We start from the raw sequence: 20,867 nt of genomic DNA, 5'->3' as shown, positions 1-20,867 counted from the left end.
TTTTATAATTTTTATTTATAAAATGGAAACGCTGGTAAGACCATAGGCTGGGTCGTGGCACACATGGTTAAGTGTGTATATCACCATGCATAAGGACATAGGTTCAAGCCCTCACTTCCCACCTGCAGAGGGGACTCTTCACAGCAGTGAAAACGGTCTGCAGGTGTCTGTCTTCCTTTCTCACTCTACATTTCCCTCTCCCCTTTCAATTTCTCTTTGTCCTGTCAAATAAAATGGAAAAAAGATGGCTTCTGGGAGTGGAGGATGCCCCAGCGACAACGCTGGTGGCAATAAAAAATAAAGTGGAGATGAACGTATTTAGCCCTCATGGGCTTCTCTAAGGGTATAAGACTATGCAAGCAGCATCCAGGGCAAGAGCAGCCTGAGCAAAGATGCAATATGACTGTTGGGAGATAGTGATGGTGGGAAGTAGTTAAGTGTGCTCTGGTCCTCACTGTGCTGCTGATATGTCCTCTGTAACCTTAGACATAATCTGTATTTTTTACATCTTACTCATAAAAGATAGGAGTAGACATGATAGTGTTCCATAACTAACTGCCCTTCAATCTATGATCTGTGTGGGAACTGAGGAAATCTCGTGATATGTATTAGAGCACGATCTTGACTGGTACATGGACAACTGGTATGGTCACAAAGAGCCTGAAGCAGGCTGGAAGCCACATGAAATGAGCCACCATCTCAGTCCTTGTCCCCAAGCCTGTCTGACTATCCCCACAGGCATCGACTCACAGGGGGACATGTGTACACATCCTTCCAGGTACATATAAAATAAAAATGGCTTCCTATTGTCACCCTATCTTACAGCATGCTCTTCTGGGTAGTCCTCTCATCCTTCACCATCATTGCCTTAACCTTTGCCAAGCTCTTTGTTCATCTTTGCAGTCTACTTATTTATTATCAAGGTGACATTGGTTGGCAAGATTTGAGCTGCAGGAGGACAGTGTCATACTCTACCGCTGTATATGTTTTATCACGGCCACTACTGAAGGTCTATCATCCACCACCATCCTGTCACTCCAGTCTACCTACTACAGCCTCCATATCCCCCCCCCCACACACACACACCCTCTTCTCTGGTAGCAATTGCTTTGTTTTCAGATTCTTAGAGTTTGTTTTAGCTCTGGATTTGTTCATTTGCTTGTGTTGTCATATTCTGCAGAAGTGACATCAAGCTGTGCTTATCTTTCTCTTCCTTACATGTTTCATTTAGCATAATCTACCCAGTGTCCATCGATGTTGCTAAAAATAGCAAGATTTCCTCTTTTATTACTGAGTGGCATTCCATTGTGTGAAATACCCAATTTTCTTTATTCATTCATTCATCTGTGTGCTTTTAGACTGTTTTCATAACATAGCTATTGTGAAAAGTGCCACAATAAACATGGATTACTTAGATCTTTGGATTATTGTTTGTATGGTTTTTAATAAATACACAGAAGTGGTTTTGTTGAATAGTATGATAGTTCTACTTTAATGTTTTCAAGGAACTTCAGTAATATTTTCCATAGTGGTTGCACCAACTTACATTCTCACCAAAAAGTGCACAAAATTTACTTTTCATCTATAGCTTTTAAAATAGTTTGTTTCATTTTGATAAGAGAGAAGAATAGACTCAGACCAGAGCACTGCTCAGCTTGGCTTCTGGTGGTACTGGGGAATTGAACCTGGAACTTTGGAGTTTCCGGCAGGCAAGTCTTTTAATATAACCACGATGCTATCACTTCTACCCTTGTCTACAGTTTATCAACACTTATTGGTTTTTTTTTTGAAAATTTTTATTAGTGATTCAATATTGATTTACAAAATTAGATGTCAACAGAGGTATATTTCCACAATGTTCACACCACCAGAGTTCTGAATCCCAAGTCCTACCATTGCAAACCACTGCATTTCTGCCAGGGTTGCAGATATGGGTTAACTGTCATCTCTACATCTGTCTACATTTGGACATAATTGCCCTCTTTTTCTTCTAGGTCTAATCCTCTCTTGCTTTCCAAGCTACACATAACCCTATTACTACATCCAAACATCTCTCCCCTTTTGTTTTTTCTCTCTGGGACCTGATGGAGCTGGAGTTCAGAGCCCTCATATCCTCTTCCTCCTATCACTTCTCCCCCACTAGGAGTATGGATCAAAGTTGTTTTGGAGTGCAGAAGGTAGGAGTTCTGGCTTCTGTAATTGCTTCTCTACCGTTGGGCCTTGACAGGTTGATCCATATACCTAACTTGTTTCTAATTTTTCCTAGTGGGTTAGGGGTATGGAGAGATGAGGTTCCAGTACACATTGGTGAGTACATCTGCCCAGAGAAGTCCGGGTAGAATCATAGTGTCTGCAACTTGGTGTCTGGACATAAAATGAGATAAAATGGTTAATGAATAGGAACCAAAAAGTAGGAACAGAGCAGATGAGATTGAGGATCTTAGGCTGGAAGAAAGCTTGGAAGTCCATTTTAGACATGTCTCTAGGGGCATAGGACTCCAAGTTTTTGCTTGAGTTTGATAGCTGGGATGAAGCTGGATAAAAACACTGTTTGAGAAAATGGTATCAGAGTAGAGAAAAGATCTAGAGAGTTGAATTAGAGCAGAGTAGCTCCCATTCTTGAAAATATTCTGTGTGGGGAAGCAATTACAGAAGCCATATCTTCCACCATCTGCACCCCATAATGACCTTGGGTCCATACTCCCAGAGGGTTAAAGAATAGGAAAGCTGTATCCATAAACTACTGCAAAATATATACCTGAAAGCAGAAGTACACTAGAGTTTGCAGTGAGTACCTCCCTAACACTTCCTCTCCACTATTCCAAGCTTTGGGTCCATGATTGCTCAACAATTTGTTTGGCTTCGTATGTTAACTCTCTTTTCAATCACCAGGTTCCAGATGCCATCAGGATGCTGGCCAGGCTTTCCTGGATTGAAGACCCCACCAATATGTTAATGTGTATGCTTAACTGAATGCACCACTGCCTGGCCTCATTCTCTTTCTTATAATAAATAAATATATTTTTAAAGAGTACTAAGGAAATAAAACAAGAGAGGCCTTGTTAGATCAAATTTGGCCATGAGCCATTAAGATCCAGGATTAACTTGGACCTAAGTATCCAAAATCAAAGAAAGAAGAATTGATCAACAAGAAGCTTTCCTGAAGTCTCCAAAATAATAAACTACAACTTTCTTGTGGAATTGGCACATGTTTGTTATTCTCTTTGAGGCTCTAGAAACCATTGACATCTGCTTAAGTCTTAAATAGGATGAAACATACATTAAAATAATTGAATGAGAAAAGGAGAACAAGGACATATAAGGCAAAGCCCTCTGTGAGGTTGATATTTAAAACACCAAATGAGTCTATAGATTTTTCTAGAGCTGGTCCTCAGATGTGCTAATAAACTGCTTAGAGAAAGAAATGACTTTTCAAACATGATCCATATTCTTTGTACCAACAGCTGCTGCTGAACCAGTCTAGGTGCTAAGAAACAGCCCAACTGCTTCCTGTTCTGAGATCACAGGGAAGTCTCTCCCTAGGGTTCTCAGAAGGAGGGCACTGTGTAATGGGATAGCGACCTAGAAAGCTAATTGCAGTAGAAGGACTCCTTGCAAAACCTCACTGACTACCTAAATACTAATTTACTCTAACAGGGTTTTTTTTAGCTCCTCCAGTCTCTGCAAAATAACGAGGTCTCAGTTCTGTGACAGTTCGGAAAACTGTCCCTCTGTATGGAATCCATCTGTGGCCCACAGATATTGGGGTGTTTCTGCTTGGTTGTGGAACACCCTGTCAGCTCTTCCTGGACTTTAAGAAAGAGCCACCTCCTTCACCTCATCTTGGATGGAGCTTGAAGGAATCATGTTGAGTGAGAGAAGCCAAAGAAAGAAGGAAGAATATGGGATGATCTCACTCGTGGGTGGAAATGAAGAAACAAGGGCAGAAAGGGAAAAAACAAAGTCAGACTAGGACTGGGTTTGGTGTATTGCACCAAAGCAGATGACTCTGGGGAAGGAGGGCAGGGAGAGGGTTGTGTATGTGTGTGTATGGGTGTTGAGGGGGTGGGGGGGCCTTGGGATCTGGACCTAAGTTGGGGGTGAGACTGTTTTGCAGACACCTCTCATGGGGAGATGAGCAATTGTACCCATGTGTCAACTACTATCCTATAACAATTAACCACCCCCTACAAAATTGGTAAAAGAAAAAGGAAAAAAAGAAAACAAATAACTTGCCTCTCAGTTTCATGCAGCACCATTGCCTTCATGCCACTGAGAAAGGGATGGGATAGGAAGCAAGGATGTTTCCTTCTAGCTTTTTCTAAAACAATAATAACATATGTTTCTTTTTATTGGCTAAAAAGCAACCTTAGTGATTATCATACAGACTACAAAAAATGAATTTGTGGGCATCACCAGAAGTGAAAAATGCATTGCATGATGGGAAAGGGAGGACTGGCAGAAAGAATCGACTCTGCAAGATGACCTCCAGGAGAATAGAACTAATGAATAAATGAACAGACAAATACACTTTTGTGATGAGTACAAAGCCAGAAACAGTGAAAAGAAGGAAAGGTAGATAAAGGCATATTTATCAAGTACGCTTATGTTCTGGAATGCCGGGAATTAAATGTATCAAACCACTCAATCCTCAAGATAAATTTAACACCATTCTTGCTTTATGGATGAGAACTGAAGTCTCAGAAAAAACTAAGGAACTTGCCACACTGCATCTAACTACTCTGAGGCTGGCAGGGCCAAGAAAGTTAAATGTATCTCAAATTCAGGAACTCAAGTCCCAGCCCCAAACCATACTCTAAACAATACTCTGAACCTTTAACTCCTAAAAAGGAAAAGGGGCAGAAGGACTTTTTAAAAAGTATTTATTTATTTATTTATTGAATAGAAACAGAAATTGACAGGGAAGGGGATGCTAGAGAGGGAGAGAGATAAAGACGCCTGCAGTACTGCTTCCCCACTCGCAAAGCTTCTCCTTTGCAGATGGGGAACTGGGGCTTGAACCTGAGTCCTTGCACAGTGTAGCATGTGCAATCAACCAGGTGCACTACCAGCCAGCCTGGGATGTTTAATATTATTATTTTTAATGTGAGGGATGAATGCTATGTCTGCCCCTTTTAGCCATTCAGCAAGGACAGAATCTTTCATTTCTTCAGATCTCAGGGGTTCTCTCTCAGTGTACCCCTTAGATAGCAGTCTGCCCTCTGTAGCTCCCCAGGACTCACTAGTGGATTCTAGAACCCTCCATCACTACTTTCCTGAGCCCTTTCAGCCCAGCAGCAGCGACACTAATCATTCTTCAGAGACAGGACCTGCATTGCCCTATCTCTCCCCCTTGCCACACACCAAGCCTAGCCAGATATCTCACCAGGAAGCCAAAGAGAGAACCCAAAAGCAAGAAAATGCCCAGGGGCAGGGGTGGGGTGGGGTGTGTGTCACACATATAGTCATGGAAAACACCATAGTGACTGATTAAACCTGGGGATGCTCCCGTTTTGTTTGTGATGGGGATTTCTGTGCATGACCCCCACCTCAGCCCTGTTTTTTTTTTTATATGTGTGAATAAACCTAAAGCAACAGAGAAAAGATTTATTTTAAGGGTGGAGGAGATAGCATGATGGTTATGCAAAGACTCCCATGCCTGAGGCTTCATGGTCCCAGGTTTAATCCCCTGTACCATCAAAAGCCAGAGCTAAGCAGTGCCTTGTTAAAAAAGAGAGAAAGAGGGAGTCAGGTGGTAGCACAGCAGGTTAAGTGCAGGTGGCGCAAAGCGCAAGGATCCACATAAGGATCTTCGTTCGAGCCCCTGGCTCCCCACCTGCAGGGGAGTCACTTCACAGGCAGTGAAGCATGTCTGCAGGTGTTTGTCTTTCTCTCCCCCCTCTCTGTCTTCCCCTCCTCTCTCCATTTCTCACTGTCCTATCTAACAACAATGACATCAGTAACAATAACTACAACAATAAAACAAGGTCAACAAAAGGGAATAAATAAATATTAAAGAAAGAAAGAATGAGAAAAGAAAAATTATTTATGTGCTGAACAGTGCTCTAAAAAAAAAAAAACCAACTACACTGTGGAAGTAACTGGCAATTCTTCATAATATATAGAATAAAATAGTCAAACTTAAAGTGCCATAGGAAATACTGAGAAAGCATTCAAAGCAGAGTGGAGTTAGTTTATACTTACTGGCCTATTGCTAATACCTGGGAAGACATGTTTTAACCTTCCACTTACTAAACAGGACACTGAAGTCCCAAGATTCAAATGTCTTTTCAGGACCATGGACTTGGACAAACAGGAGCTTAGCTTAAAAATCTGTGTTCTTGTCTATGGTCATACCACCCTGAACACACCCAATCTTGTCTAAAATCTGTATTCTTGCTTCTGCTCATATTTGTCTCCAAGTCAGTGGTTCTCTGTGACTACACATTGAAACAATTTGAAAAGCTTTAACAATAAAAAGTGACACCTAATATAATACTGAAAAGCACCTAAGTTGGAGGAGTCACACTATCCAATTTCAAGACTTACTACATTCAAAACTGTTGATTGATTAAAGAATACCTAAGTGAAAAGATTGATTAAAGATACCTAAGTGAAATGGAATTAGGGAGTCTTTAAAACAGACTAACACGGAGTTGGGTGGTAGCACATGTGGTGCAAGGCACAGGGACCTGCGGAAGGATCCGGGTTTGAACCCCCGGCTCCCCACCTGCAGGTGAAGTCGCTTCACGGGCGATGGAGCAGGCCTGCAGGTGTCTGTCTTTCTCTCCCCCTCTCTTTCTTCCCCTCCTTTCTCCATTTCTCTCTGTCCTATCCAGTGACGATATCAATAACAACAACAATAAAAAGACAACAAGGGCAACAAAAGGGAAAATAAATAAATAAAATAAAAAATATATATTTAAAAAAACAGACTGACACAAATATAGTCAACTGATATTTGACAAAGGAGAAAAGGCAATTCAATAGGAAAAAAAATCAACAAGTGGCACTGGAACAAAAAAGTCTTACAAGGTATAAGAAAGCATTCAGGTCTTAAAATAATAGAAAGATCTGAAGTTGACACTTGAACAAAGAAATCACAGTGAAAATTGGCATGCAAAAAGACACTCAACATTATTTAGGGAACTGAAAATAACAACAAAAAGATAATACTATCCACCTTCAAAAATGACTAATATTGGGGCCAGGCAGTGATGTACCTGGTTTAGCACCTGCTATCATGCATAAGGATATGAATTTTGAGTCCCCACTCCTCACTTCCAAAGGGGAAGCTTCATGAACAGCAAAACAGGTCTGCAGATCTCTCTCCTCCCCTCTCAATTTTTCTCTATTCTATCAAATAAAAAGAAAGGTTTTTAAAAAATTTTTTTCTTTATTATTTTTATTTATTTTCCCTTTTGTTGCCCTTGTTTTTATTGTTGCTACTGTTATTGATGTTGTCATTGTTGGATAGAACAGAGAGGAGGGGAAGATAGAGAGGGGAAGAGAAAGACACCTGCAGACCTGCTTCACCACCTGTGAAGCGACTCCCCTACAGGTGGGGAGCCAGGGGCTCGAATTGGGATTCTTATACTGGTCCTTGCACTTTGTGCCACGTACACTTAACCTCTGTGCTACCACCGCCTGACTCCCAAAAGAAAGTTTTTTTTAAAAAGACTAAATTTTTAAATTTGGCACCATCTGTTGCTGATAAGAGTATGAAGCTAAGGACAGGGGAGATAGCATAATGGTTCTGCAAAAAGACTCCTATGCTGAGGCTCTATGGTTTCAAGTTCAGTCCCCAGCACCACCATCATACAGAGCTGAGCAGGGCTCTAGTTAAAAAAAAAAAATTAAAAAAAAAAAACTAACAAGGAAGTCTCGTTCATTGCTGGTGGGAAAGCCAAAAAATAGTACAGATATGGAGATATATTTATTATTTCTTTATGAGAGAGAAACCGAGCATCATTCTGGCATATGTAGTACCAGGGGCATACAACCACTTTGGGAGGTATTTTGGCTAATTTTTTTAAAGCAAAATTTGATGTAGTCCCACCATACCCTTCAGTAAAGAAACGGTTATATACTCTGCGTTTAGCAGAGACTTATATTTATACAAAAATCCTTCCTGTTAGGCCAGGAGATAGCTCACCTGGGAAGGTACTGTCTTGCTCTGCAGTCTCCAGTCTGAGCCCTCAGCATCACAGGGGAGTACAACAGCCCTGGGAGAAAGTCTGGTGCTGGAAAATCTCTCTGTCTTTCTCCACTTGAAACAGTTGACATAGGAGTTGTAGAATTGCATTTGCATGGGACCCCCAGCACCAGTCTGCATTAAAGTCATCAAAGTCATCAAAAGCAAGGATAATCTGTTAAGCAGCCAAGAGAAATCTAAGTAAATGTGATGGGTCGGTGTATCCTGGCATCCAAAAGGACTTGAGAGGGAAAACTGAGAAGCAGCTCAAAGTATGAGCTTCAGCTAGTAATGACATGCCTGGATTAGCCTGTAAATGTGACTGTTGTGCCGTGGGGATGTGAGACAATAGGAAGGGAGCCTGGGTGTGTATATGTGACAGCTCTTGGACTCCTGTCTTTGCATTTTTTTTTTCCTGTGAACTGTCCTAAATAAGACATTTATTTAAAATAATTTGCAGTGCCTGGGCTCTACCACTGAGATTCTGATTTAATTTGCTTAAGGCTTGGTCTAGCCCTTGGGACTTTTAAAAAACACATATTTATTTTAACAAGAGAGATCAATGAGGGGACAGACGGTAGTGCAGGGGGTTAAGCACACTTGGTGCAAAGTGCAAGGATGGGCACAAGGTTCCTTGTTTGAGCCCCCAGCTTTACAGGCGGTGAAGTAGGTCTGCAGGTGTCTGTCTTTCTCTCCTCCCTCTCTGTCTCCCCTCCTCTCTGGATTTTCTGTCTGTCCTATCCAGCTACAACGACAGCAATGGCAACAATAACAACAACAAGGGCAACAAAATGGGGAAAATGGCCTCCAGGAGCAGTGGATTCATGGTGCCGTCACCGAGCCCCAGCAATAACCCTGGAAGCAGAAAAAGAGAGAGAGGGAGAGAGAGAGAGAGAGAGAGAGAGAGGAGAGGGAGAGAGAGGTAAATAGACCAGAGCACTGTTCAGCTCTTGCTTATGGTGGTGCTACAGGGCTTGAACCTGGGACCTGAGAGCTTCAGGCATGAAAGCCTTTTTATTTAATTATTTTTTATTATCTTTATTTATTGGATAGAGACATCCAGAAATCAAGAGGAAAAAAGTCCAGAAAATGAGAGAGAGGGAGAGACATACCTACAACCCTTCACCACTTGCACAGCTTTCTCCCCACAGGTGGGGACCAAGGCCTTGAACCTGGGTCCTTGCACACTGTAACATGTGCGCTTAGCCAGGTGCACCACCACCTAGCCCCAGGCAGGAAAGTCTTTTGCAGATCCATTATACAATCTCCCTAGCATACCCTTGGGATGTTTAAAAACTATCTAGTACCTTCAAGATAGCTCACCTGGACATATGCATCACCCCGATTGGAACCCAGCCCCCACTGCATTGGAGGAAGCTTTGATGCTGTGGTCTTTTTCTCTCTCTCCCCGTCTCCCTGTCTCCCTGTCTTTCATTCTAGCTGTAAAAAAAAAAAAAAAAAAAAAAAAAAAAGTCAGGGTGGTCAAGTCCCAACTATGAAAAAATACATACATATGAAACAAACAAAGAAAAATTTCCATGTAGTTCTGTATCTCCAGTGAAGCACTGTGCCCAGGAGAAGGATTTATAAACCAGTTGTTCTTCCTTCCTCCTCCTCTTTTGCTTAATTCTGATAAATACTCTGACCTTGTCCTGACAAAACAACAGTGTGGCTGAACGATTTTGCTTTGTTTGAATGCAGCCACTCTTCTAAAGGTACAGACTCTTTCCCATTAAATAAATAATCTTGTCCAGGAAGCTTAAAATGCCATAAATAGTTTAGGTAAACAGACAGTGAAGGACAAGGTATGCTAAAAGCACTGCCACTTTGGCTCTGTCCATAATGGTAATGTCTTGAATTGTCCTCTGCTGAGTTCTGCCACTGAAGCTTACAAGTAACCCCCCACCCCCAAGTTTTCAATACAAATGGTCTGGTTTTAATCAGGTTGTAGACTCCTGCCCTGTTGTGTTTAGGCAAATGAGAGAAAAAGCCATCACAAGCCAGCAAGTGTCATTTGGAAGTTCAGGAGCTGTGAACTGAACAGAGCTGCTGCTTTTTCTCTTATTTCAGGGAAACTGGCAGCTCAGGGTCCCAGAGCCCCTGTCTATCTGCACCCCCCCCCCCATCACTGAGGAAGGACCCCCACTGCCCCAACAGCCACACCTGCTCCAGTGAAGAAACAACCAAACACCTCCTCACACACAGTTCAGGATTTGGAATTCATGTCACTACTTTGTTTCTTTTCTCTTTCTTTCTTTCTTTCTTTCTTTCTTTCTTTCTTTCTTTCTTTCTTTCTTTCTTCCTTCCTTCCTTCCTTCCTTCCTTCCTTTCTTTCTTTCTTTCTTCTTTGAGAAAAGGTAGAATATTTATTATTTGATATTTTCAGAGAAGGAAAAAGAGAGAGGCACCTGCAGCTCTGCTTCACCACTTGCAAAGCTTTCCCCCTGCAGGTAGGGACCAGGGGATCAAACCTGGGTCATTGGCCACCCAGCCCCTATCTGGTGTTTTCACAGGGAAAACTAAGGGACCTTTGAGCTTTATTTTATTTTATTTTCTCCTGTAATTTTATTGTGTTTTCCCTTTTTATATTGATTTAATAATGATCAACAAGACTGTAGGACAGAGGGGTACAATTCCACACAATTCCCACCACCAGAGGTTCATATCCCATCTCCTCCATTGGAAGCTTTCCTATTCTTTACTCTCTGGGAGTATGGACCCAGGATCACTATGGGGTGCAGAAGGTGGAAGGTCTGGCTTCTGTAATTGCTTCTCTGCTGGACATGGGTGTTGGCAGGTTGATCCATATTCCCAGCCTGTCTTTATTTTTCCCTAGTGGAGCAGGGCTCTGGAGAGGTGAGGTTCTAGGATACATTAGTGAGGTTGTCTGACCAGGAAGTTCAGAATGAAGTTGTAGTAGCATCTACAACTTGGTGGCTGTAGCTTAGTGAGTTTGTGGAGAGATCCTAGTTGTATTTCATTGAGTTTTGGGGTGATGATATTTTTTTTTCTAGTTTATCAGGACCACAATCTGCAATGACTTCTACTCCATAGTCACACCTCAAATTAATATTTTTAAAGTATAAAAATTATTTTTCTTCAATGTTTTCCTTCTTCAGAAACAATCATGAGTAGCAATTCTTGTTTTCTTGAACCTTTAAAAAAATTCTTTTTCTTTGTTACCAAGTACACAATAGCCCCTTTCCCATGGGCACATAATGGCTCCAGGGGTGCACATCATGGATGCAAAGCTTGTCTGTCACCCCTCACAGTTCTGTCAAAGGACACTGCCTTATAAGTTCTTTCAGATGATCCTCATTCCACATATAAGCCATTACTAGGAAAAAAAAACCAAAAACAAACTTGTTTCCTAGCAACTAATGGACCACTAAGGAGGTTTTGCATCATCTCATTATCATTGTCTATAAGAAAGACATGGGAGGTGGGAGAGGTGGGGGGGTGGGGAAGGTGTGGTACACCTGGTTGAGCACACACATTACTATGTGCAAGGGCCTAGCTTCAAGCCTCTGATCCCCACCTGCATGGAGTACACTTCATGAGTGGTGTAGCAGGTCTGCAGATGTCTCTCTTTCTCTCTTTCTTCTCAATTTCCCTCTCTCCTATCTAATAAAAATAGAAAAAAGGGAAAAATAGCTGCCATAAATGGTGGATTTGTAGTGTAGATACTGAGCCTCAGTGATAACCCTACTGGAAAATGAAAGAAAGGAAGAGAGGAAGGAAGAAAGAAGGAGAGAGAGAGAGAGAGAGAGAGAGAGAGAGAAGGAAGGAAACCAAGAGAAAAAAGAAAAAAAGAAAGAAAGGAGGGAGGAAGGAAGGAAGGAGGAATGAAGGAAGGAAGGAAGGAAGGAAAGAAAGAGAAAGAGAAAGAAAGAAAGAAAAAAAGAAAGAAAGAAAGAAAGAAAGAAAGAAAGAAAGAAAGAAAGAAAGAAAGAAAGAGGAGTCAGGCGGTAGCACAGCGGTCTAAGTGCACGTGGCGCAAAATGTAAGGACCGGCATAAGGATCCCGGTTCAAGCCCCTGGCTCCCCACCTGAGGGGAGTTGCTTCACAGGTGATGAAGCAGGTCTGCAGGTGTCTATCTTTCTCTTACCCTCTCTGTCTTCCCCTCCTCTCTCGATTTTCTCTCTGTCCTATCCAACAACAATGACATCAACAACAACAATAATAACTACAACAATAAAACAGCAAGGGCAACAAAAAGAGAAAGAAAGAAAGGAAGGAAGAAAGAAAGAAAGAAAAAGAAAATAAGGAAGACAGGAAGGAATAAAGAAATGAAGAAAGGAAGAGAGGGGTGAAAAGAAACACTCATTGGTTTAGTGTGCCTGCTTTGTCATGCTCTAGGCTCATATTTGAGCCTGGACTCTACCACATCAGTGCTGTGGTGTTTCTCTTTCCATTTGTGTCTTCTATTTCTACCTGAAAATTTAAAAAGTCAGTTTGGAGTGGCAAAGCCCTGGAAATCTCTCTCTCTCTCCCTCTCTCTCTCTCTCTCTCTCTCTCTCTCTCTCACGCACGCACACACACACACACACACACACACACACACCATGTTTTATTCAGGGTAACATATTTTTGTCTGCCATGGAATTTTCTGGAAGTTTCCTGTACTGGATGCTGGTTATATCAGATGATTAAAACTGATTTTCCTGATGGAATGACAATGTGAAGTTCAATTTGATAACCCCTGTCAAGCACTGCTAATCCAAGTCAAGTGTGGGTTGTTAAATATTAATTCCATTAAGGTGTGTCACCAGGGAATGAAGCTGTGCGACCCAAATATATTCCTTTTTAGCAATTTCATATGCAAGAGAACTCGTGTTAAGTGGGTCTCACCTGGGTGTGGAGTAGGATGAAGCAAGGCAGAGAGGAGCAGAATGAGCTGCTGGAAGCTTGTGCAAAGTGTGGGTCTGGTGGGGTGGGGATATGGGGGTAGGTAGGGAAGTTCTCTGTTGTTATTGTTTTGGACTCTGGAACTCCACTGCTCCCAGTCAACTTCATCTGATAGACAGAAAGAGAGACAGAGAGAAAGATACTGCAACAGTCAGCAGTGGAGCTCCACACCCCCTGTAAGGTAGGGGCTGGGCTCAAACCCTTGTTTATGTGCCTGGCGAAGCTGGAGCCCTCCCTGGTGAATTATCTTGTCGATCCTGGAGGTTCTTCTTGCATGTATATTCTGCAAAAGTTCACCTTAGAGTTTTAGTGCACCCAAAGTGAATACACAGACTTTGAAAGATTTATTTATATGTTAATGACAGAGACAAGGAGGAGGAGAAGGAAGAGAGAGAAGTAGAGCATCTGCGATGCTGGGGGTCAAACTTGGGGCCTCAGTCTTGAGGGTCCAACACTTTATCCATTGCATCACCTTCCAGGTCACTTAAGTGAATGTTGTCTAGAGAGATGACTAGGAAAAGAATCAGGGGGCATGTGGTGATGTACTTGGTTGGGTTCATATGTTACAGTGCGCAAGGACCTGGGTTCAAGCCCCCATTCCCATCTGCAGGGGGAAAATTTCACAAGTGGTGAAGCAGGGCTGCAGGTGTCTCTGTTTCTCTCCCTTTCTATTCCCCCTTCCTCTCAATTTCTGGCTGTCTCTATCAAATAAATAAATAAATAAAATTTAAAAAAGGAAAAGAATCAGCATGATACTATGATTCCATCCTGACTCCCCTGAGCCAAGACAACCTCACCAATATGTCCTAGAACCTCAACTCTCCAAAACCTCACTCCACTAGGGAAAGATAGAAACAGGCTGAGGATATGGATTGACCTGTTAACACTCATGTCCAATTGAGAAGCAATCACAGCACAGAAGCCAGAATTCCCACCTTCTGCACTCCAAAATGAATTTTGGTCCATACTCCCAGAAGGGGAGAAGTATTAGGGGAAGATGACCAGAGGGCTCTGAAATTCAATTCTGTTAGAACCCAGAGAAAGAAGAGGAGGAAAAAATAAAGGAAGGACACTCTGAAGTAGTAGGTATGACCTAGAAAGGAAGAGAAGAAGGCAGGACCATAGAAGAAATGGGCAACATGTTCATTGGGGAAGCAATTACAGAAGCCAGACCTTCCACTTTCTGTATGCCATAATGATCCTGGGTCCACATTCCCAAAGGGATAAAGAATAGGAAAGCTTAGGGCAGGGGTTGATAGCATAATGGTTATGCAAAGAGACTCTCATGTCTGAGGCTCCAAAGTCCGAGGTTCACTCCCCTGCACCACCATAAGCCAGAGCTGAGCAGTGCTCTGGTAAAAAAATAAAAATTAAAAAAAAAAAAAGAATAGGAAAGCTTCTAATGAAGGGAATGGTATATAGAACTCTGATGGTGGGAACTGTGTGGAATTATACCCCTCTTAATTCTATGGTCTCATCAATATTTTTTATTTTATAAATAAATTTTTAAAAAAAGAAAAAATGAGCAAATACATATAAATATAGATAGTTATAGAAATAGCAGTCAACCCATATCTGACCTTGGGAGAACTACTGAAGTTTCTCATGGAGAGAATGGGGACACAGAACTGTGGTGGTGGGAACAGTATGGAATTGTTCCCCTGTTATCTTGTAATTTTGCAAATCAATATTAAATCACTAATAAAAAATAAAAATAAATCAGCATGAATACTCTTCCCATTGTCTGATGGGGAGAGTGACTTAAGGAGGGTGTTGGGGCCCATTGCCAGCTATCTATCAGTTTATATGACTTAGGGTGAAGTTAGATAGGCATCCACTCTGTTCTCTCTCACCATCTCTCAGGAACTACTCTTGCCCCCTCCCACTCCCCTGCCTCTTGCAGTAGGACCAGCTGGGTTTAGAAGTGCTACCTTAGGCTGTCCTTTCCCTTGGGCTGTCTGGGACACACACACTGCCAACTGTCCATCCCAGCCTCTCTGGGCTATATTTACTGGGCAGGAGCATAATGCCAGCATGGTGGACTGTTGGTCAAAAAAAGAGGTTAATCCCACACATACATAGGGGGTGCTGGTCACAAAAGATAATCCATGGGGCACTCAGAAACCCTACTTGTCTTTTTGGGCTCAGGTTGAAGGAAACCCACAGAAGGTGGATGCTAGGCATGTGAGAAGGACAGAAAGAAGGTCACCTCTGACAGAATGTGAGGAGCCCTGGGGCCAATGGGGAGGCAGAAAGCTCAGGGCTTGGGGTCTGGGCAGTGGTCAGCAGGCAGTATTGCTGGTATGAGGGGGCTGCCACCAACAGTCAGAGCTGTCACCCAACTGATGTACAGACAACTAAGACACCCACCCCCCACCAGTCCTGATGAGGCTGGAATTCCTTGGTTTTTAATTTTTTATTATCTTTATTTATTGGATAGAGACAGAGAAAATGAGAGTGAAGGGGGAGACAGAGAAGGGGGAAGACAGACACCTGCAGCACTGCTTCACCATTTGCAAAGCTTTCCCCTTGCAGGTGGGGACTGGGGGCTTGAACATGGATCCTTTCACACTGTAAACATGTGTGCTCAATCAGGTGCACCACTGCCTGCCCCCCAAAAAACTGATTTTCTCCTCTTTTTATATTTAATCTATTTTTGCAGCCAGGGTTATCTCTGGGTTTCAGTGTTGGCACAATGGCTCCACAGCTCCTGGTGGCCATTTCTCACCCCTTCCTCCCACTCCAAAAACACATAATTCCTTTCTTTTATTATCTATATGTATTTATTACATAGAGACAGCCAGAAATCAAGAGGTAAAAGGGAAACAGAAAGCCTCATCCAGGGCTCCCTGCTCTCTGCCTTGTTTGGTTTCCCTGGCAGGAAACTACTGAGACTGGGGTATTGTCTCCACCCCACCCCCTCTCTGTGTGAGGAGGCCTTGCACCTGGATCCTGCTTAGGCTACTGTGACTCCTACACATTTTCCTCCTTCCCAGCTCTGCCTAACCTCTCTTCCTCCCTGTCTCTTTGTGCCCAGGGGTGAACAGGGCTTCATCTCCTGACTACAGGCTCACTTGTGCTCGCAAACCTTTTTAGAGTTTTTCTTATGTCACAAGTATACCTTCCTTAAAGAGTCTGTTAGTAGGCCTGCAAAGAAGCTCACTTGGAGTGTGTGTTGCTTTATGGAGGAAAGCTTTGGTGTTGGGGTCTCTCTCTACCTCTTTCTAAAATAAAACAAAAAGGATCTTTTAGAAACTTTTGCCACCAGGGTTATTGCTGAGGCTCAGTGCAAGCACTATGAAGCCACTAGCCCTGGTAGCCATTTTTTTCTTTTTTTCTTTCTGTTGGATAGGACAGAGAAGTTGAGAAGGAAGGGTGAGATAGGGAGACAGAGAGACACCTTCAGGTATAAGCTTGTAAAGCTTCTCCATTACAAGTTGGGAGTAGGGGCTTGAACCCAGGCCCTTGCTCATGGACATGTGTGCCACCACCCAGCCCCGACCTCATGATTTTAAATCCAATGCTTGTGCCACTTTGCCACCTCCCAGGCCTCTATAAGCAATTAAGTGCTAGACTTAACCCTTGTCAAGTATGCTGGTTCCTGTTTTAATACAGTTGATGCTAAGCCAGCAATGTAGCTGTGGCTTAAGAAGGTCACCCTGGTTAGCAATGATAAAAATCTTCTCTTAGAACAAAATGCTTTGTATTTTCTTTGGCAGGAGTGTGCATCCAGTAAGTGGCAGAGGAGGGAAGTTAGGACATCCATTCTGTTTTATAGCCTTTGGAACTGCAATTTCGGTTGCCAGAATGTTCTTCCTGCCCATTATGATGCTGGCATTAGGACTATCTCCTGGTCTTTAGAGATGCATAAATAGCATGGAATTTATACCAAGATGATCCATGCTGATGAGAGGGTAACAAATGCTGCCAAGAGTCACTGTTATTATCTGTCTGTTGGTACTTGGGAGTGGGATGTGCCATTCTGCAGTAGAATAACTGCACCAGAAACCCATTCCCTTTCCCTTTCATGGTGTGTGTGTGTGTGTGTGTGTGTGTGTGTGTGTGTGTGTGTGTGTGTGTGTGTGTGTGTGTGTGTGTGTGTGTTTTGCCTAGATATGGGCTTTAAAAACAGTACAGAAGTGAGGATGGGGATACAGACCTTTGGTGACAGGAGTGGTGAAAAAAAAAATAACAAGATTATACTGTAAACCATTCCTCAATAAAGCTCTTAAAGTAAACCAAACCAAACAAAAGGTTACAAAACATGTGCTCTTACTGTTGACTCTGCAGAGATTCTGCCATGGGGTCCTGTGTCATGACATTTGCATTTATTGTTGATCTTTTCAGCTGAGTCCCACACCACATGACAAGAGATAGTGGACAGGGACCCTGGAGGTTTTGCACACAATAAAGCACAAGTGTTACATGCTCTAGGACCCAGATTCAAGCTCCAAGTCCCCATTTGTGGGGGTGGAGAGAAGCTTCATGAGCCGTGAAGCAGGGCTGCAGGTATCTGTCTTTCTCTTCCATTGTCTTTCTTTCTCCTGCTCTATCTCTGTCTGTCTTTCATCTCCAAAAGAAAAAAGGGGGTGGGCAGGTGGTGGCATAACTGGTTAGGTACACACATAACAGTGTGCAAGGCCACTGGCACAAGCCCCCAGTTCTCCCCTGCAGGAGGGAAGCTTCACAAGTATGAAAATGGACTGCAGGTGTCTCTCTTCCTATCTCTCCATTTCCTCTCAATTTCTCTGTTTATATCCAAAGTAAGTAAATGAATAAATATATTTTTAAAGAAGAAAAACTAGGGGTAGATAGCATAATGATTATACAAAGAGACTCTCATGCCTGTGGCTCTAAAGTCCCAGGTTCAATCCCCCTGCAACACCTTAAGCCAGAGCTGAGCAGTGCTCTGGTGAAAAAAAAGAAAAAAAGGAGGAGGAAGATAAAAGAGGGAAGAATGACTGCTGGAAACAGTGGAGTCATGCAGCAATAATTCTGGCGGAGGAGAGGAATGAGGGGGAGGAGAGGAATGAAGGAGATATTATGGGCATTATTTGGGATCAGAAACTGTAGTGCTGACACTATCTCTGGAAGTGGGGATAAGGAGGTGTGATTCATTACCATAACTTCCAATAAGTCTATTTATCAAAATGATCAGTTTGTTTCTAAAAGATAAAAGTGTACACATCTACAGCTTTTAGCAAGGAGTACTTTGAGCATCCTTTCTTCCTTATTTTGTTCCATAGAGACATTGTTAAAACATAAATTAGGATAGCCAGGCAGGTCGATCAAAGATATCTTTAGCCTGTCTACAATCCATTGATTCATCTCCAGATAAGAGGGGAAACTTTTCTTATAAATAAATAAATCTTGTTTATATCTCAGAAGAGTTGGTAAGAGATTACCTTCACCCCTAGTCAATAATATTTTTACATGACAGTTTTTAAGAGAGGGGGAGGGAGAGGGAGAGGGAGAGGGAGAGGGAGAGGGAGAGGGAGAGGGAGAGGGAGAGGGAGAGGGAGAGGGAGAGACTGAGAGAGAGGGAATCAGAGCATCACTGATTATGTGATGACAGGCATCAAACTTGGGGCCTCATGCTTGCAAGTCCAACACTTTACCCAATGTGCCAGCTCACAATCCAATTTTTAATGAACATATTCATTTGTTTATTTGTATGAGAGAGAACCAAAGCATCACTTTGGCTCATGTGATGTTGGGGATCTTAACTCAGGACCTCATGTATGACAGGCCAACACTTTATCCACTGCACCACCTCCCAGGCTCCTGATTATTAACTTTTAGAGAGAAAATCAGCTATACTGGTCACTTACCCCTGAGAGCTAGCAGAAACTGTGAGGCAGTGACACAGCTATTATCACTGTGTCAGGTCTGCTGTGACAGAGTGCTACAAAAGGGAGTATCTTATACAATAGAATCTTTCTGGAGATTAGAAGTCCAAAACCAAGATGTTATCAAGACTGGCTCTTTCTGAGGGATGTGAGGAAAGGCTGTTCTAGACTGCTTTCCTGGGTGTATAAGTTATTGCTTTTCCCTTACACTCATTCACTTCCTATTCCCTCTATATTTTCCAAGGTCCAGACACCTGCTTCTTATAAGCACCTCAGTCACATCTTTTTTTATGGGGTTAGAGAGGAGCTGAGAGGTAAAGGGAAACAGAGGGAGAGAGAGACACACCTGCAGACCTGCTTCACCACCCATGAAGCTTCCCCCTGCAGGTGGGTACCAGGGTCTTGAACCTGGGGCAGTGGGTAGGGGGAGGATAAAGCAATGACAACTGCTGGCTGATTCACCAGACCTGGGACAAAGGACAAAGATAGCACACAGGCTGCTGATTAGTCCTATAATACACCATCTCTTTTTAAAATAAAAGAAAACCTTTGATTTGAATGTCTTCTTTAATAGTATATTTTAATAGTAATTTCCAAGATTATAAGATAATATGGGTATAATTTACATTCTCACCACCAAAGTTCTGTGCCCCAACCCCCTTACAATGGTACCCACCACTGTTCTCCCAAGGTCATAGGTATGACTTCTCCCTACAACTCTAAGTTCTCCCTACAACAAAGTCTTACAACTTCTCCCAACAAAGGTCTACAACTTCTCCCTCCAACAAAGGCTTCTCCCTACAACTCTAAGTATTTCTCATAGAATCACACCCGCTCCAATATTTTAAACAGAAAAATAAAATACATGCAGCAGAGAAGCACCTGGGGGACACTGGGGCAAAGTGCATCTTTTTAAAACTGCTAACTAGTCCATTCACCAGCCATCAACCATGATGGGGTGTGCATACACAGTCATCCATCCATACCCCGAGAATTAACAAAGACCCCCATAAGGGAAAGCCCTTGAGCAGAACAGCTTATTATTCCACCCCAGCCAACAGTTACAGGACACTCTGGGAGAGTATGTGACTTCTGGTACATGTGTGTACTCAAGGGCCAGCTCTTGATCCATATCATGTATGCACTTGACCTACATCCTTTCCTTTCTTTTCAGTGCATATGTCTATCTCTTCAATGTCTGCAAATGTGAGGTAGGGTTTCTCACAATGTGTTGGTTGTGATTTATGGGTGTTTTTAATTTTAAAAAATATTTTATTTGATAAAGAAAAAGAAATCAAGAGGGAAGGGGAAGAGAAAGAGAAAGACGGACAACTGCAGCACTACTCCACCACTTGTGAAGCTTCTTTCCTGTATGTGGGGACTGGGGCTTGAACCCAGTTCCTTGCATATTATAAAGTAGTGCTCAAACCAGGTGTGGTACCATCCTGCCCCAGTGATTTATGGGTGTTACACAAACAAATAGTCCCATGATCACATGGTTTTAGAAATAGCTGGTTAAAGAAGTTAAATGTCATAGCTATATCTGTCTGAAAAGATCTATGCACACCCAGTTTCATGACTGTTATTTACAATAGCCAACACTGGACTGGGGGCCTCTGTGAGGTCATCTCAAGGGAAAGAGGAGAGGAGGGAGTGCAGGTTGATGACATCATGTCTAAGCGGAGGTCACCTCAGGAGTCTGGTGTTGGTACAGAGGACTGCAGAACTTTTATTTTTCATTCATATATATTTTAATTGTTACATTTATGTCTTCAGAGGGATGTGAGTGGACTGGCTGATCCCACAGTAGCCATTAGTACAACTGGTTGGCCACATAGGATGCTGGTCATTGCTGGTCATACAGCAAAGGCCCAATAGGGCTGGGAGACAGCAAAAATAAAATTCATGTCTGAGC

The 20,867-nt window shown here is 42.6% G+C and overlaps 1 long non-coding RNA gene across 6 annotated transcripts in view; it reads left to right on the top strand.

The window, feature by feature from the left end:
* LOC132540892 (uncharacterized) overlaps window positions 1–20,867 on the top strand; it is a 232,854-nt gene that overhangs the window by 141,740 nt on the left and 70,247 nt on the right. The window lies entirely within an intron of this gene.

Source organism: Erinaceus europaeus, chromosome 10, assembly GCF_950295315.1.
Source record: "Erinaceus europaeus chromosome 10, mEriEur2.1, whole genome shotgun sequence".
In the NCBI taxonomy this organism is placed as follows: Eukaryota; Metazoa; Chordata; class Mammalia; order Eulipotyphla; family Erinaceidae; genus Erinaceus; species Erinaceus europaeus.
Note: the sequence above shows the minus strand (reverse complement) of the source record. Positions and strands in the feature narration are given on the sequence as shown.